The 14,817-nt window shown below is 42.0% G+C and overlaps 1 non-coding gene across 1 annotated transcript; it reads right to left on the bottom strand.

Annotated features, from left to right (window-relative positions):
* Nucleotides 1-11,110: 11,110 nt before the first annotated feature.
* Nucleotides 11,111-11,216, bottom strand: LOC122054318. Its single transcript, XR_006132645.1, has one exon. It is a non-coding gene; the product is annotated as a small nucleolar RNA R71 (small nucleolar RNA).
* Between the last annotated feature and the right edge of the window lie 3,601 nt (nt 11,217-14,817).

Raw genomic sequence — 14,817 nt, 5'->3', positions numbered from 1 at the left:
TGGACTCTCAGTTGTCCTTGGGTTGGGCTCCCAAAGTCGTCCCTAGGTTCAGATAACCTAGTAGTAACGGCACGGCCGACGGTCAACGGTCGACGACCTGAGGGTCGCCAAATGGGCCGCCAAATGGGTCGGGTCGTTACGAAAGTAAAAGCAAGTACAGTTGTCGGGCCCAAGAGAAGTTGATTATTATTTTGAAGTATTATAAGTATAAGTTTTTGAACAAGTAAAACGAGTTTTACATAAACATAAAGTATTAAAGATTAAGTTAGAACAAATGAAATAAAGTTTCATGTAGTTCTAAAAATCAGTAAGTTTAGTTCTTTATTCTACCATGTTTATCTAGTGGATGAGTAGTTTTCATGTTTACCTGTTAGATGAGTAGCATGATTAGCTATTAGAATTACATGAGTAGATTCCTTAGCTTTTCTTTGCTATTAGTTTTACATGAGCAGTTATGTTTATGCTTTATTTGTAAAGCCCAGGAAAAATTCCCGAATTTATTTTAGAATTTTCTATGATTTTTGTGGAATTTTTAGATATTTTTCCGGAATTTTCCGAGTAGCGGAAGTGCCAAAAGTAATTGGAACCGTAAAATAGCTTAGGCGGGAATCGAACCCGAGACCTATGGTTTACCGATAAGTTTATAACCGGTGAACCCAGCAGTGCCGTGCTGAAAGAAAGGAGAACCAAATATATTTATATTAGAGTTGGGTTCATTAAACCACTTAATATAAATAATAAACTTAAGATGGAGTTGGGTTATTTTATTTTGGTTCGACAAATCCCTCTTCACCGAGACCATTCACGCCGCCCCCTCCTTTTCTTCCTCCTTCTCTCGGCGCCACATCAAGGAAAGGCTAGGGCTTTCTTCCTAGGGTCCCAAGGTTACCATCCGACAATGATTTCAACACAAGGAAGTTCCCTCCGCGAGTAGAGCACGTGGACGCGAGCGAATCGTCGAGAAATTTGTCTTCACCGAAATTTCTAGTGAAAGGAATTGTAAGAAAACCTTGCGATTGAGGTAAGAAACCCCTCACCTGCAGTATAATTGCTCTCGCTTGTTAGTTTTGGCGTTAGTTCAGTAGTTCTACAGTTTTCAGTTTTAGGGTGTGCTTTTAGTGCACACCAAGCATTCGGTAAACTGCCCAGTTCAGAAGGATGCACCAGTAGGTGTCCTAACAGCATGTAAAATGTATTAGAAACATTTTATTCAGCTTATTACCAGTTATTACAGCTATATGGATCAGATATCCATTGGGTGGGCTCCCACAGTAGCCTCTAGGTTCAGATAACCTAACTTTAGGTTCAGATAACCTAGAACAGCAAAGTAAAATAAAACAGTATTCAGTATTTTACTTTTATTCAGTTGGCACTGTACTTGGATCAGATATCCATGGGCTGGACTCCCACAGTCGTCCCTAGGTTCAGATAACCTAGTAACCCTGATGGATTCGGAACTTGCAATCCCGGGTCTCGTAGGGATGCGCGCACAGTAAGTACAGTTGCCAGGGCCCAACAGCATGTTTAGTATTTTCATCTATTATATGTATAGTTTTCAAATCTGAAACTAGTGATGAGAACACTAATTTAGCTTTCAGTTCAGTTCAGGTTCAGTTTACATGATTTGAGTTCATGTACAGATTTAGATATATGCATGACTAGTTCAGTTTCATACTCAGTTTATAAGTTATGCAATGCTTTGCATGATATATGCTATACATGTTTCAGTTCCAGTTTATGCTTTTATATGCCATGCCATGTTGTCATGCTCAGTTCAGTTTTCAAACAGCATGTTTTAAAAACATAATCGCATCGTTGCATGTTTTTGTGAGGTAGATGGTTTCTTACTAAGCTTAAAGCTTACAGATACTATTTTCCTTATACTGCAGATATAGGAAAAAGGAAAATGGATTAGCAGTGGAGGCTGGAGGTCAATGCAGATGAGGATGTGTGTGGAAGGAACTGGAATAAAAGACCCTCTGGGATTTAGCATTTACCTTAGCACTTTTCAGTTATTTGGTTTAGTTTCATGTTTTAAGCAATTAGAACTTTTAGAAATTCATACCTTCATGCACTTTAAGTTGTTAGAATGCCGTGAACCAGTAAACCTTGCTTTAGCTTAAGTTTAGAATTGTTAATACATGTTGCTAGAATGTTTATTATGCATTAGATAGTAGTAGTGTGAGGTTTTGGCACGAATTAGTGCTGGAAATCAGGGATTCTGATTTCGTTTCAGATTATCAGAGCCTGGATCGGTCAGCAGACCGATCCAGTGCCATTCCTTCTCCTGGATCGGTCAGCCGACCGATCCAGATGGATACAGTAGCCTACTGTATCTCCCTGGATCGGTCAGCCGACCGTTCCATCCGCGAACAGAGAGTTCGGGACGAAATCAGCGGTCACTGATCGGTCAGCCGACTGATCAGTGAGCCACTGATCGGTCAGCCGACCAATCAGTGAGTAGCTGGATCGGTCGGCAGACTGATCCAGCCAGCGTTCCTGTGCGCGATCAGGGAGCCACTGATCGGTCCGCCGACCGATCAGTGAGCAGCTGGATCGGTCGGCAGACCGATCCAGCCAGTGTTCGCGTGGGTGTCAGTGGATCGTTCCACGGACCGATCCAAAGCTCCAGTTTCACCTCCTCAGTTTAGCTATGAATATCTAGAAGGTAGTTGGATATGAAATCTCACTCTCACAGAGTTAACAGAGGTAACTATAATAGTTTAGTAAAATTTTATTTTACCCAGTCTTCCGCACAGTACAGCACAGTAGTTTCAATAGCGATCCGGCTCACAGCTTAGTACCCAGGAGTTGGGGCGTTACAGAGTGGTATCAGAGCAAGTTCCTCACTTCCTACACACACATCTGCATTGTGCCTACAGCTTCCAAGTAAGAACATCTCTCACTCAGTTTTGTTTTCAGCTTTCATATCAGTTATATGTGCTTTCATGTTTGCTCTCATGTTGGTAGTTAATTAATTCATGTTTACAGTAATAGTATTTAACATGTTACCAGTAGTTAACTATAACATGATAGCCTAGTTATATATATGTGTTCTCTGCTATTTAGAAAATGGTACGAGGACGTCCAGCTAAGAAAGCATCATGGCCGAGCCCCAAAGATGAGGCAGTGCGCCTGCCTCCCTGACCTTACAAGACTAGTGGCTCACACAAAGAAGCTAATGAACAAAGACCAGAGATAGCCTCAAAGGCTAACCAACAGACTACTCCCCACCACCCAAGATCGAATCTCACGACTCCAGAATCACAGAGGTTGTACCACCACCGCAAAGACGGTCCCAGAGTCCAAAGAGTGGGCTAAGAGAGAAGCCTACCTTATCCAGTGGCAGAGAATTAAGCCCGAGAACTTCTGCACCAACAACCATGGAATGCCTGCATGGTTTAAAACACTGGAAAGCACGATGGAGCTTCTAGACTGGCCAGAGCACGAAAAGGTGAAGTGTGCCTCCTTCTGTTTAACAGAAGACGCACGTATGTGGTGGGAGCGGATTAAATCAAAGTGGCCAGTAAATCAGATGACATGGGCCAACTTCGAGAAAGAATTCTTCGAGGAATTCTTTCACATGCAGTCACGAACCGACACTATGACGAGTTTACAGAGTTTCGTCAGGGCAACCTATCAGTTCAGGAGGCCGTGAAGAAATTCAACAGGTTGGCCCGTCTGTGTCCAGAACTAGTCAGCTCAGAGAATGAACGGGTACGGTTGATGTTGAAGATGCTCAGACCAGAGATCGCAATGAATGTGGCTGGTGGCGTTCATAGGCCACAAACCACAGAGGAGCTAGTGAGTAGTGCTCTGATCACCGAGCACTATCAGCACAGCATCACCCAGCAGAAGCAGGTTTCCACAGAGCCCAAGGGACAAGCTGGCTCAGGTACTCAGCAGAAACAACAGGGACATAGCTCCAACTGGAAGGGGAAACGTAAGGCAAGCAGTGACCCAAAAGGAGGACCAGCTGGAAAACATTCCAGACATCCCAAGTGTGCTACTTGTGGGAAACATCATCCAGGAGTTTGCCGCAAGGGTACGCGAGGTTGTTTTGAATGTGGACAGGAAGGGCACATGGCTAAGCAGTGCCCGAACAAGAACAGTCTTCCTCAGCCTCAGCCGATACAGTATGGAGCTCAGCCAGCGCAGCTACACCAGATGTATGCTGCCTTAGATGGTCCACAGATCAGTCAGGGCAGATTAGAAGCCCCCACAGCTAACACGAATGCCAGGATTTTCTCACTGACCAGAGAGGACGTAGCAAATGCCTCGACAGTTGTCACAGGTCAGATCAGTATTTTACAGCATAATGCAACTGTCTTATTCGATACTGGGGCAACCCACTCTTATGTATCCAGGGCGTTTGCCGAGAAATTAGCAACACCTCCAGAGGTACTCAATAGTCAGTTTCTGACAACACTACCCTCAGGAGACATTATGGCATCTACACACTGGCTCAGAGCAGTGCCAGTCATTATAGCAGACAGAGAACTTTTTGGTGATCTGATAGTGCTAGAAATGACTGACTACGATGTCATCTTTGGAATGGATTTTCTGATCAGATACGACGCTTCTATAGAGTGCCGTAAACAAAAGGTCATATTCCAACCTGAAGAAGGAGTACAGTTTGAGTACATAGGAAAACCAAAGAGAAAAGCTAGGAAGTTTCTCTCAGCGTTGAAAGCACAGTAGCTATTGGATTCAGGATGCATGGGATTTTTAGCAAATGTAGTCAACACCAGCCAGGACAAGAACCAACAGCTATCAGAGGTTCGAGTCGTTTGACTACTCAGAGCTTTTCCCTCAAGAGCTACCAGCTTAGCACTGCAGGAGATTGAATTTGAGATAGAGCTCATTCCCAGACAAACCAATTTCTAAGGCACTGCATCGCATGGCTCCAAATGAATCAAGGAACTTGAGAGCAATTGCAGGAGCTTCTTGACAAGGGTTTCATATGCCCTAGTCACTCACCATGGGGAGCACCTGTGTTGTTCGTGAAGAAGAAGGATGGAAGCATGCGCCTATGCATAGACTACCGTGCCTTGAACCAGGTCACAATTAAAAACAGGTACCCTCTCCCCAGGATAGATGACCTGTTTGATCAGCTAAAGGGAGCCACAGTGTTCTCTAAAATTGACCTCAGATCAGGATATCACCAGGTTAGAGTCAAGGAAGGTGATATACCTAAAACAGCTTTCAGGACCAGATACGGACATTATGAGTTCGTAGTCATGCCTTTCGGCGTGACAAATGCTCCAGCTACTTTCATGGACCTCATGAATAGAGTATTCAGAGAATACTTAGACAAGTTTGTCATCGTGTTCATCGATGACATTCTTATCTATTCAGCACTCAGGAGGACCATGCAGAGCATCAGAGAATAGTCTTCAGCAGAATCAGCTGTACGCCAAATTCACGAAATGTGAATTTTGGCTAGACCGTAGCCTTTCTCGGTCACATCATCTCCAAGGATGGTGTTATGGTAGATCCCAAAGAAGATAGAAGCAGTAACCTGGAAGAGACCCAGAAGGAAATCAAGCTTTCGGGATTAGCGCTACTACAGAAATTCAGAGGACTTCTCCAGATAGCCTCCCCACGCTCTCACCGGGAAGAACAAGAAATTTCAGGGACGGAGGACTCGAGAAATTTCAAATAACTAAAACGGAGATTGACCGGTTCTATTTTAGCTATACCAAAAACAGGCACCGACATCTACGGACGCCTAAATTGGGATTAGGAGCGATCGATGCAGCAGGGCAAGGTGATCGCCTATGCCTCCAGACAACTCAAGGATTATGAGAGGAACTATCCTACTCACGACCTTGAGCTTGCAGCAGTAGTGTTCGCTCTCAAGATTTGGAGACATTATTTGTACGGAGCTCAGTGCAGAGTGTATACAGATCATCAAAGTCTGAAGTATTTCTTTACTCAGAAGGATCTGAATATGCGACAGCGCAGATGGTTAGAGCTGGTCAAGGATTATGACATAGATATCCTTTACCATCCAGGGAAAGCTAATAAGGTAGCAAACGTACTCAGCAGGAAGTCCAGTGCTACCTTATTATCTTTAGCAGCTATGTCACCACCCCTAAGGAAGGAGATTACAGCTTTTAGTCTCGAGCTTATAGTCGGGCAGCTTTCCACTATGTCCTTAGCATCTACCTTGCTTGATGATATCCAGACAGCTCAGGAGCAGGATCCTGAAATCCAGAAAATCAAGCAAGGGTTAGCAGAGGTAGAAAGTGGAGAGTTCAGAGTGTCCGCCGGTGGGGTAGTGTACTGTGGTGACAGACTTTGTGTTCCAGATCAGGAGGAACTACGAAAACAGATTCTAGACGAGGCTCACAGGACTCCCTATGCGATGCATCCTGGTTCCACCAAAATGTATCAGGATCTAAAGAAACGATTTTGGTGGCCTGGGATGAAGCGAGATATCGCCAGATACGTCAGCATCTGTCTAACCTGTCAGAGGGTTAAGGCAGAACATCAGCGACCAGGAGGAGTTCTGCAGCCGATCCAGATTCCAGAATGGAAGTGGGAGGATATCTCTATGGACTTCATAGTGGGATTACCAGAACCACGAATGGTTTTGATGCCATCTGGGTAATAGTCGACAGGTTGACTAAATCAGCCCACTTTTTAGCTATCAGAATATCCTATTCCATGGAGCAGCTAGCTCAGTTGTATCTCAAGGAGATTGTCAGGCTGCATGGAGTCCCACGAACCATTATATCAGACAGAGACAGCAGATTTACATCACACTTCTGGAAGTGTGTACAGTCAGCTATGGGCACCCAGTTAAAATTCAACACAGCCTTCCATCCTCAGACAGATGGTCAGACGGAGCGAGTAAATCAGGTACTCGAAGATATGCTCCGGGCTTGTGCCCTAGATTTCAAGGGAAGTTGGTGCAAATATCTGAGTCTAGCAGAATTTGCATACAACAACAGTTATCAGGCCACTATCGGCATGGCACCTTATGAGGCACTCTATGGGCGGAGGTGCAGATCACCAATCTGCTGGTATGAGAGTGGTGAACAGAAGGAACTAGAGCTTCAGACAGATCTAGTAGCAGATACCACAACAGCCATACAGCAGATTCGCCAGAGGATAGAGACAGCACAGAGCCGTCAGAAGAGCTATGCTGATACACGACGCAGACCCCTAGAGTTTTCAGTTGGGGATACAGTTTTCCTCAGAGTAGCTCCCATGAAGGGAGTCATGCGTTTTGGGAAGAAGGGCAAGCTAGCTCCCAGATATGTGGGACCGTACCGTATCACGAAGAGAGTGGGCAAGGTAGCATATGAGCTAGAGCTACCTCAGGAGATGTCAGCCGTCCACAACGTATTTCATGTCTCCATGCTGAAGAAGCATATCCCAGACGCCACCCAGGTGATTGAGCCCCAGTTGGTACATGTCCGTGATGATCTCAGCTATGACAGTCGACCTATTCAGATAATAGACCGAGCAGTAAAGAAATTACGGAACAAGGAAGTGCCATTAGTCAAAGTCAGTTGGCAAAATCACACAGCAGCAGAGGCGACTTGGGAGACAGAGGCCAGCATGAGACAGAAGTACCCAGAATTATTTTAAGTTCGGGGATGAACTTTTTATAAGGTATGGGGGATTTTAAAGCCCGGGAAAAATTCCTGAATTTATTTTAGAATTTTTCTATGATTTTTGTGGAATTTTTAGATATTTTTCCGGAATTTTCCGAGTAGCGGAAGTGGCAAAAATAATTGGAACCGTAAAATAGCTTAGGCGGGAATCAAACCCGAGACCTATGGTTTACGGATAAGTTTAGTAACCGGTGAACCCAGCAGGGCCGTGCTGAAAGAAAGGAGAACCAAATATATTTATATTAGAGTTGGGTTCATTAAACCACTTAATATAAATAATAAACTTAAGATGGAGTTGGGTTATTTTATTTTGGCTCGGGAAATTTCCCTCACCCTAACCTCACCGACGCCACCTCTCCCTCTCCTCCTTCTCTCGGCGCCACAACAAGGGAAAGCATAGGGTTCTTTCTCTAGGGCCCCAAGGACACTTTCCGGCGACGACTCCAACACGAAAGAGGTTCGTCTCCGCGAGAGGAACGCGAAGACGTGAGCGGATCGTCGAGAAGGTCATCTCCACCGGAATTCTAGCGAATAGAATCGTAAGAAATTACGAACAAGAGGTAAGAAACCCCTCACCTGCAGTATAATTTCTCTCGCTTGTTAGTTTTGGCGTTAGTTCAGTAGTTCTACAGTTTTCAGTTTTAGGGTGTGCTTATAGTGCACACCAAGCATTCGGTAGAATGCCCAGTTCAGAAGGATGCACCAGTAGGCGTCCTAACAGCATGTAAAATGTATTAGAAACATTTTATTCAGCTTATTACCAGTTATTACAGCTATATGGATCAGATATCCATTTGGTGGGCTCCCACAGTAGCCTCTAGGTTCAGATAACCTAGCTCTAGGTTCAGATAACCTAGAACAGCAAAGTAAAATAAAACAGTATTCAGTATTTTACTTTTATTCAGTTGGCACTGTACTTGGATCAGATATCCATGGGCTGGACTCCCACAGTCGTCCCTAGGTTCAGATAACCTAGTAACCCTGCTGGATTCAGAACTTGCAATCCCGGGTCTCGTAGGGATGCGCGCACAGTAAGTTGATGTGCGTAGATTATATACTCTTTTATGCATGTTTTTACGCACATTTACATACTTTGAGCATGCTTGATCTATGTATTTTTATACTTCCAGCTTTCCTTTTAGCATATTTACTCTTTTGGTTCGGAGATCTGCTTTTTGTGCATTTTCTGTACACAGGAGTCGATTTGGTGAAGAATCTACATCTTTGGGCATGCATTGGAGGAAACGAAGGGAGAAAGCACCGGGCCGTGTACCTCACACGGCCCTGCACTGGTATGGAGCTCGGGCCGTGTGGAGTTTGGCACCAACAGAAGAGGAAGATGACATGGCCGTGTGAACCTCGCACGGCCGTGTCAAGATTTGAAGCCAACCAGAGCAAGCTACAGGCCGTGTGGATCTACACGGCAGTGAGACTTCCAGAGATCAAGCGGTGTGGGTGTGCACCACACGGCCGTAGCATTTCGGAGCGAGGGTTCGCCGTGGAGTCACACTACTGCAGCTGGCGAGAGGGAATGGACATGGCTGTGAATCTCACACTGCAGTGGCGCCGATTCCTCCTCTATTTAAACCCTTCTTCATGAATTGAAAGGGATCTCTCCCTTTGGGAGAAAGCAAGATTTGGTGGTTTCCTCCCATTCTTGGGAGGATTTCGGATTCTAAGGGAGATCTCGATGATTTCGACTCCGGAGCGAGGATTGGATCCAAGACAAGGCTTCTTCATAGATAAGTTTTCTCTTTCCCCTCTTCTTGTTTTCTTGGATTGGGATTCAAGGAATGCTTGTAATCTCTATTTCTTCGGGTTTTCTTCCTCGATTCATGGAGTAGATCTTGTATTCTAGGATTAAGGGAGTATTTGTATGATGGATTGATGTAATCTCTTATGGATTTGCCATTTTCTTGTTTCAATGACATTATCTTGCTTGTATCAATTAGATCTTGAATGATTGATGGTGATTTGTGCTTAATTCTCATTCTTGATTGATTGTTTGGATTTCTTATGGACTTTGTAAAGATAAACTCTCACTCGATCATCCGAGGGATCCACGTGACAGGTGCAAGCCCGTGTAAGGACGTTTGAGAGATAATCTTGAAGAGGAAATAGGGACATTCAAGAGAGTAGGATAGATTTTATGATTAGCTTCTTGTATCTTGATAGATTAATGAGTCGTGGGCTTCTACGTTGATATCTGAGGAAGGCATAGTAATAGGTGCACTTCTGTGTAAGGACAACATAGGTTCATGTCTAATTAATCCTATTTAGATACATTTCTCAGTCCTTAGCCGGTTGTCTATTGCAAGAGGGAACCGGCAACTTTCTACATGTTTGGCAATTGAGGGATAAGAATTGGTGAACCATTTACATTCAAGAAATCTTACAAAGAAACCGAAACTCCTAGAATCTTCCTTTATCATAACCCAAAACTCTGAACTCTTGTTTGTTGATCTTTAATATTAGATTTGTTTACCTTTACTTTGCTTTTGAAACGATTGGATAGTTGTTTAGCTAATTCACATTGAGACATTTCTAGTGCTTATTCCAGTCCCTGTGGATACGATAATCTTTTATATTACTTGCGACATTTCCGTACACTTGCGGAGAGTAACAAGTTTTTGGCGCCGTTGCCGGGGACTGCGCTATAACATTAGGAATTATCAATTGAGTTAGACTAAACATAACTTTTCTTTCTTTCTTTACATTTTCATAGTTGTAACTTTAGAATTCTGTTTCTATAAGCTTTTCTTTTCTTGAATAACATTCTTGACAATTCTTTTTGTTGCAATTCTAATTCTAATTCTAACTTTGCATTCTTGATTTCTAGCACTCTAATCTAACTTTTCTCTGTTTTCTCTTTTGATCTAGTTTCTTTCTTATTTTCTTTTGTAAACATATCTTGCAATTTTTAGCATATGAATTATTCTAGATATTTTTCTTTTTTTCTTTTATCTTTTTTTTCTTGTTTTCATTATGCACTTTCTTTCTTGCAATTTAAATTCTGCATTTGCTTTCTTGCTTTTCATATTGTATTTTATTTCTTGTTTTTGATTCTTGATAATTTTATTTTTCTTCTTGAATATCCATGAGCACTAACATGTCAAGCAGGCCCATGAGAAATTTTTCTACACCCTTTTCTGCAAGATTTTTATCTCCCATTGTGCAACCTCAAATTGAAGCAGAAAGTTTCCAACTAGACCCAGAGATAATTTTCATGATACAAGGTCACAAATTTGGAGGAGAAGTATCAGAAAGTCCTTATCTGCATCTTGAAACATTTTTAGAGATTTGTGATTTGGTGAAATGCGAAGGAGTATCAGCAAATGCAGTTCGATTGATGGCATTTCCTTTCAGTATCAAGGATAAAGCAAGGACTTGGCTATATTCTCTCTGTCCTCAAAGCATCACAAGTTGGGAACAATTGGAGAAGTAATTTCTGAATCATTTTTTCCCTCCAAGTAGAACGGTGTATATGAGGAATTGCATAACAAATTTTGCTCAGGCATATGGAGAATCATTATTTGAAGCATGGGATAGATTCAAGAGTCTTCAAAGACAGTGCCCTCATCATGGTTTTAAAAAATGGTTGATTTTGCACATATTCTATGGGGGAATTTCTTTCTCAGACAAGACTTTATTGGATTCATCAGCTGGAGGTTCTTTTATGGACAAAAGTGTAGATGAAGCTTATTTGTTAATTGATCAAGTGACATTGAACCTCCGTGAATGGTCGAACAAAAGTTGGATGGAATTTCCCTCAGATATTCAAGAAGTGAAAGCCATAAATGTAAGAGAGCCTGTCAAACAAAATGAAATTCAACCACCTAAAAATGTTGAAATTCACAAGTCACAGAGTGAGGAGTTCAAACATTTGGGGGCAAAGCTTGATAGAATTGTTTCAAAATGGTTTAAAGAAGATCCCCCTCCTACACAGTCAAGATCCAATGAAAAGTGTGATGATGTTGGGTTGAGAAGTGGAAAAAATCATGAAGAACTTCTGAAGAACGACATGTTTAGAATTGAGGAGAAGAATAATAGAAGATCACAAGAACTCAGTTCCATTTCTCTGGGAAGTTCCCAAAGGCCAGAAGTACCTTTCCCTCAACAATTAATCACACCAACATTAGATAAGCAAGTTGGACCTCCTCCAAAAGCTCAAAGGGAATTTGGGAAAAAGGGAGTTCAGTCTTTCCTAGGACCTTCACTAAGGGTTCCTTTTCCACAAAGGTTAGTGGGGGTCAATGAAAATAAAGACTTCGGCAAATCCTGTGACACTAATATGGTTGAGTGTAGATTTTTGAATATATATGAAGATGAAGATTTTTCAGATGAGGATTTTATTGATAATGTAGTGGTAAATAAGTTTTCAGATCTATCTCAAAATTTTATAAGGTGTTATAGTGACATCGAATTTTCAGATGATGAATGTGATGTGGTAGATCAACTTAAAACTGCAAGTGAAGTTATTGATCCTCTTGTTATTGATTTTCCTATTGAGGACATAGATGTTGGTTTATTTTTTGATGTATGTGTTGATGATGATGATATGGAAGAATGTGTAGGGAGCTGTGTTGTGGAAGCAGCATCTCAAGGATCACCACCTTTGTCAAGACAACCCTTAGAGGTTTTAAGAATTGATCATGTTGTGGAACAATGTGTAGGGACTTATACAGAGCTAGTAGAGTCTCGAGAATCACCATCATTGATATCATCAACACCTAAGCTAGAGCCAGAACCATCATTTGATTCAGAGGAAGTCACATCTACATGTTTAGAAATTTCAGGTATTTCTCAGCAAAGTAAGGTTAGTATTTCTTGTGATCTTTTGGAAAACTTTATGGAGGTACCTATAATTGACTTTGTTGGATGTGATTCAGTTTTATTACTTATTCATCTTATCTTGATATGGTTCTAGCTCTATACTATATAACATGCTTGTGGGAGATTTGTTTTTCTTTTGGATGTGCAGATTTCACATGGGCCAATAATTGGAAGCTCAATCTGAACTGTCTTCGACCACCTGAAAAAATTTCCAAGAAGACGAAGATGGAGAGAGTTATACTTTACTTTGTAGCTCCTTTGATGAAAGCTCCCTCCATAATAAGAGCCCTTGGTAGGAGGGTTCTAAAATATCTTACCCCTCCAAGAGCAAGATTTAGATGAATCTAATGAGGTGGTCGAGCTAATGACCTTAAACAAGCGCTTCTTGGGAGGCAACCCAAGTTCATTTTCCTTATTTTATTTTATGTCTTTAGTTCTCTCTTTATAATAAACATGTATCCTCTACTTAATTTTTCTTGTCTATCTTATTGTTGTAGAATTCAAAGTTGTGGAGGAATGTGAGTATTGGATGGAGGAGTATCTTTAAAAACATGAACGTCAACCATTTGGAGCTCATCACTTGGTAACTTCTTTTAAAATCTCCTCCACATTGTTTTTAGTTTTTCATTGGGACAATGAAAAATTTAAGTCTGGGGGGATGCATTAGATGCATTTGATTTGCTTTGTTTGTTTTTGTTTTTGCTTATGTCTTGCATTGTGTTTTGATTTTTTGTGGCATACATCTTGAGAACATCAAAACTTCACTTATATGCTTTCTTGGATTCAAGTGCAATGTTAGCACAATTATTGGCTTGATTCATGATGTTCGCATGATGCTACTAGTAAACTTTGTGTAGTTCTTTTTTCTATCTTGGGAAGCATTAATAAGCTAAGAATCTTATGGTGATGAGTTTTAGTTTTGGTTCAACCTTAAGGATTTTATCTTCACTACACTTGTGCTTGATGCTTGAATAGTTGATGTCATTGAAATAGTCATGATTCATCTTGTTTGCTTAGTACTTGGTTTCCATGGTGATCTCTCAACTTTCATTTTGGTTACTGGATGAGGCTCAAATCATTAAAGCTCATTTGGAAAAATCAAAATATCCCAACATGTGTGCTAAAAGTACATTTGTGAATAAGTTTTGCACAATGCAAACACTTATAAAAAAAAAATGAACAATAAGGGATATAAAAAAACAGTTGTCATGAGTGGAATCTAGCAAGTCACCCCTTTGAGACCGAGTTAGGTTACTGGGAAATGACTGTTTAGTTTCTCTTGAGATTGAGCACACCTTTGAGACCTTGGGTTAGTTGAGAAATATGAACCAAGTGAACGGTAAGTAAGTGTCTATCACTGGTTACTTGTCTTTCACTGGAAACATTAGGAATTCAAATTTGATGACGACATGACTAGGACATGGATTGAAACTTGAAGGGTGTTGAGTTACTTTTACACTGCGCACAAGATTCTTATGCTTGAACCATACTTTACTTGTTTCCATGATCAAGCTTGTTAATGAAACTTTTTGATAGAGTTAGGAAAGTGCACTGGGTTTTATGAATGTGTTGTAGAACATATGAATTTAGACTGCTGCATTTTGCTTGAGGACAAGCAAAGGTTTAAGTCTGGGGGTGTGATGTGCGTAGATTATATACTCTTTTATGCATGCTTTTACACACATTTACATACTTTGAGCATGCTTGATCTATGCATTTTTATACTTCCAGCTTTCCTTTTAGCATATTTACTCTTTTGGTTCGGAGATCTGCTTTTTGTGCATTTTCTGTACACAGGAGTCGATTTGGTGAAGAATCTACATCTTTGGGCATGCATTGGAGTAAACGAATGGGAGAAAGCACCGGGCCGTGTACCTCACACGGACCTGCACTGGTATGGAGCTCGGGCCGTGTGGAGTTTGGCACCAACAGAAGAGGAAGATGACATGGCCGTGTGAACCTCGCACGGCCGTGTCAAGATTTGAAGCCAACCAGAGAAGAAGCCTTACAGGGCCGTGTGGATCTACACGGTCGTGTGAGACTTCCAGAGATCAAGCAGGCTGTGGCCGTGTGCACCACACGGCCGTGTAGCATTTCCAGAGAGCAGAAGGGTTCTGGCCGTGTGGAGTCACACGGCCGTGCAGCTTTGGCAGAGAGGGAACTGGACATGGCCGTGTGAATCTCACACGGCCGTGTGGCGCCCGATTCCCTCCTCTATTTAAACCCTTCTTCATGAATTGAAAGGGGATCTCTCCCCCTTTGGGAGAAAGCAAGATTTGGTGGTTTCCTCCCATTCTTGGGAGGATTTCTGGGCGATTCTAAGGGAGATCTCGATGATTTCGACTCCGGAGCGAGG

Source organism: Zingiber officinale, chromosome 3A (assembly GCF_018446385.1).
Source record: "Zingiber officinale cultivar Zhangliang chromosome 3A, Zo_v1.1, whole genome shotgun sequence".
In the NCBI taxonomy this organism is placed as follows: Eukaryota; Viridiplantae; Streptophyta; class Magnoliopsida; order Zingiberales; family Zingiberaceae; genus Zingiber; species Zingiber officinale.
Note: the sequence above shows the minus strand (reverse complement) of the source record. Positions and strands in the feature narration are given on the sequence as shown.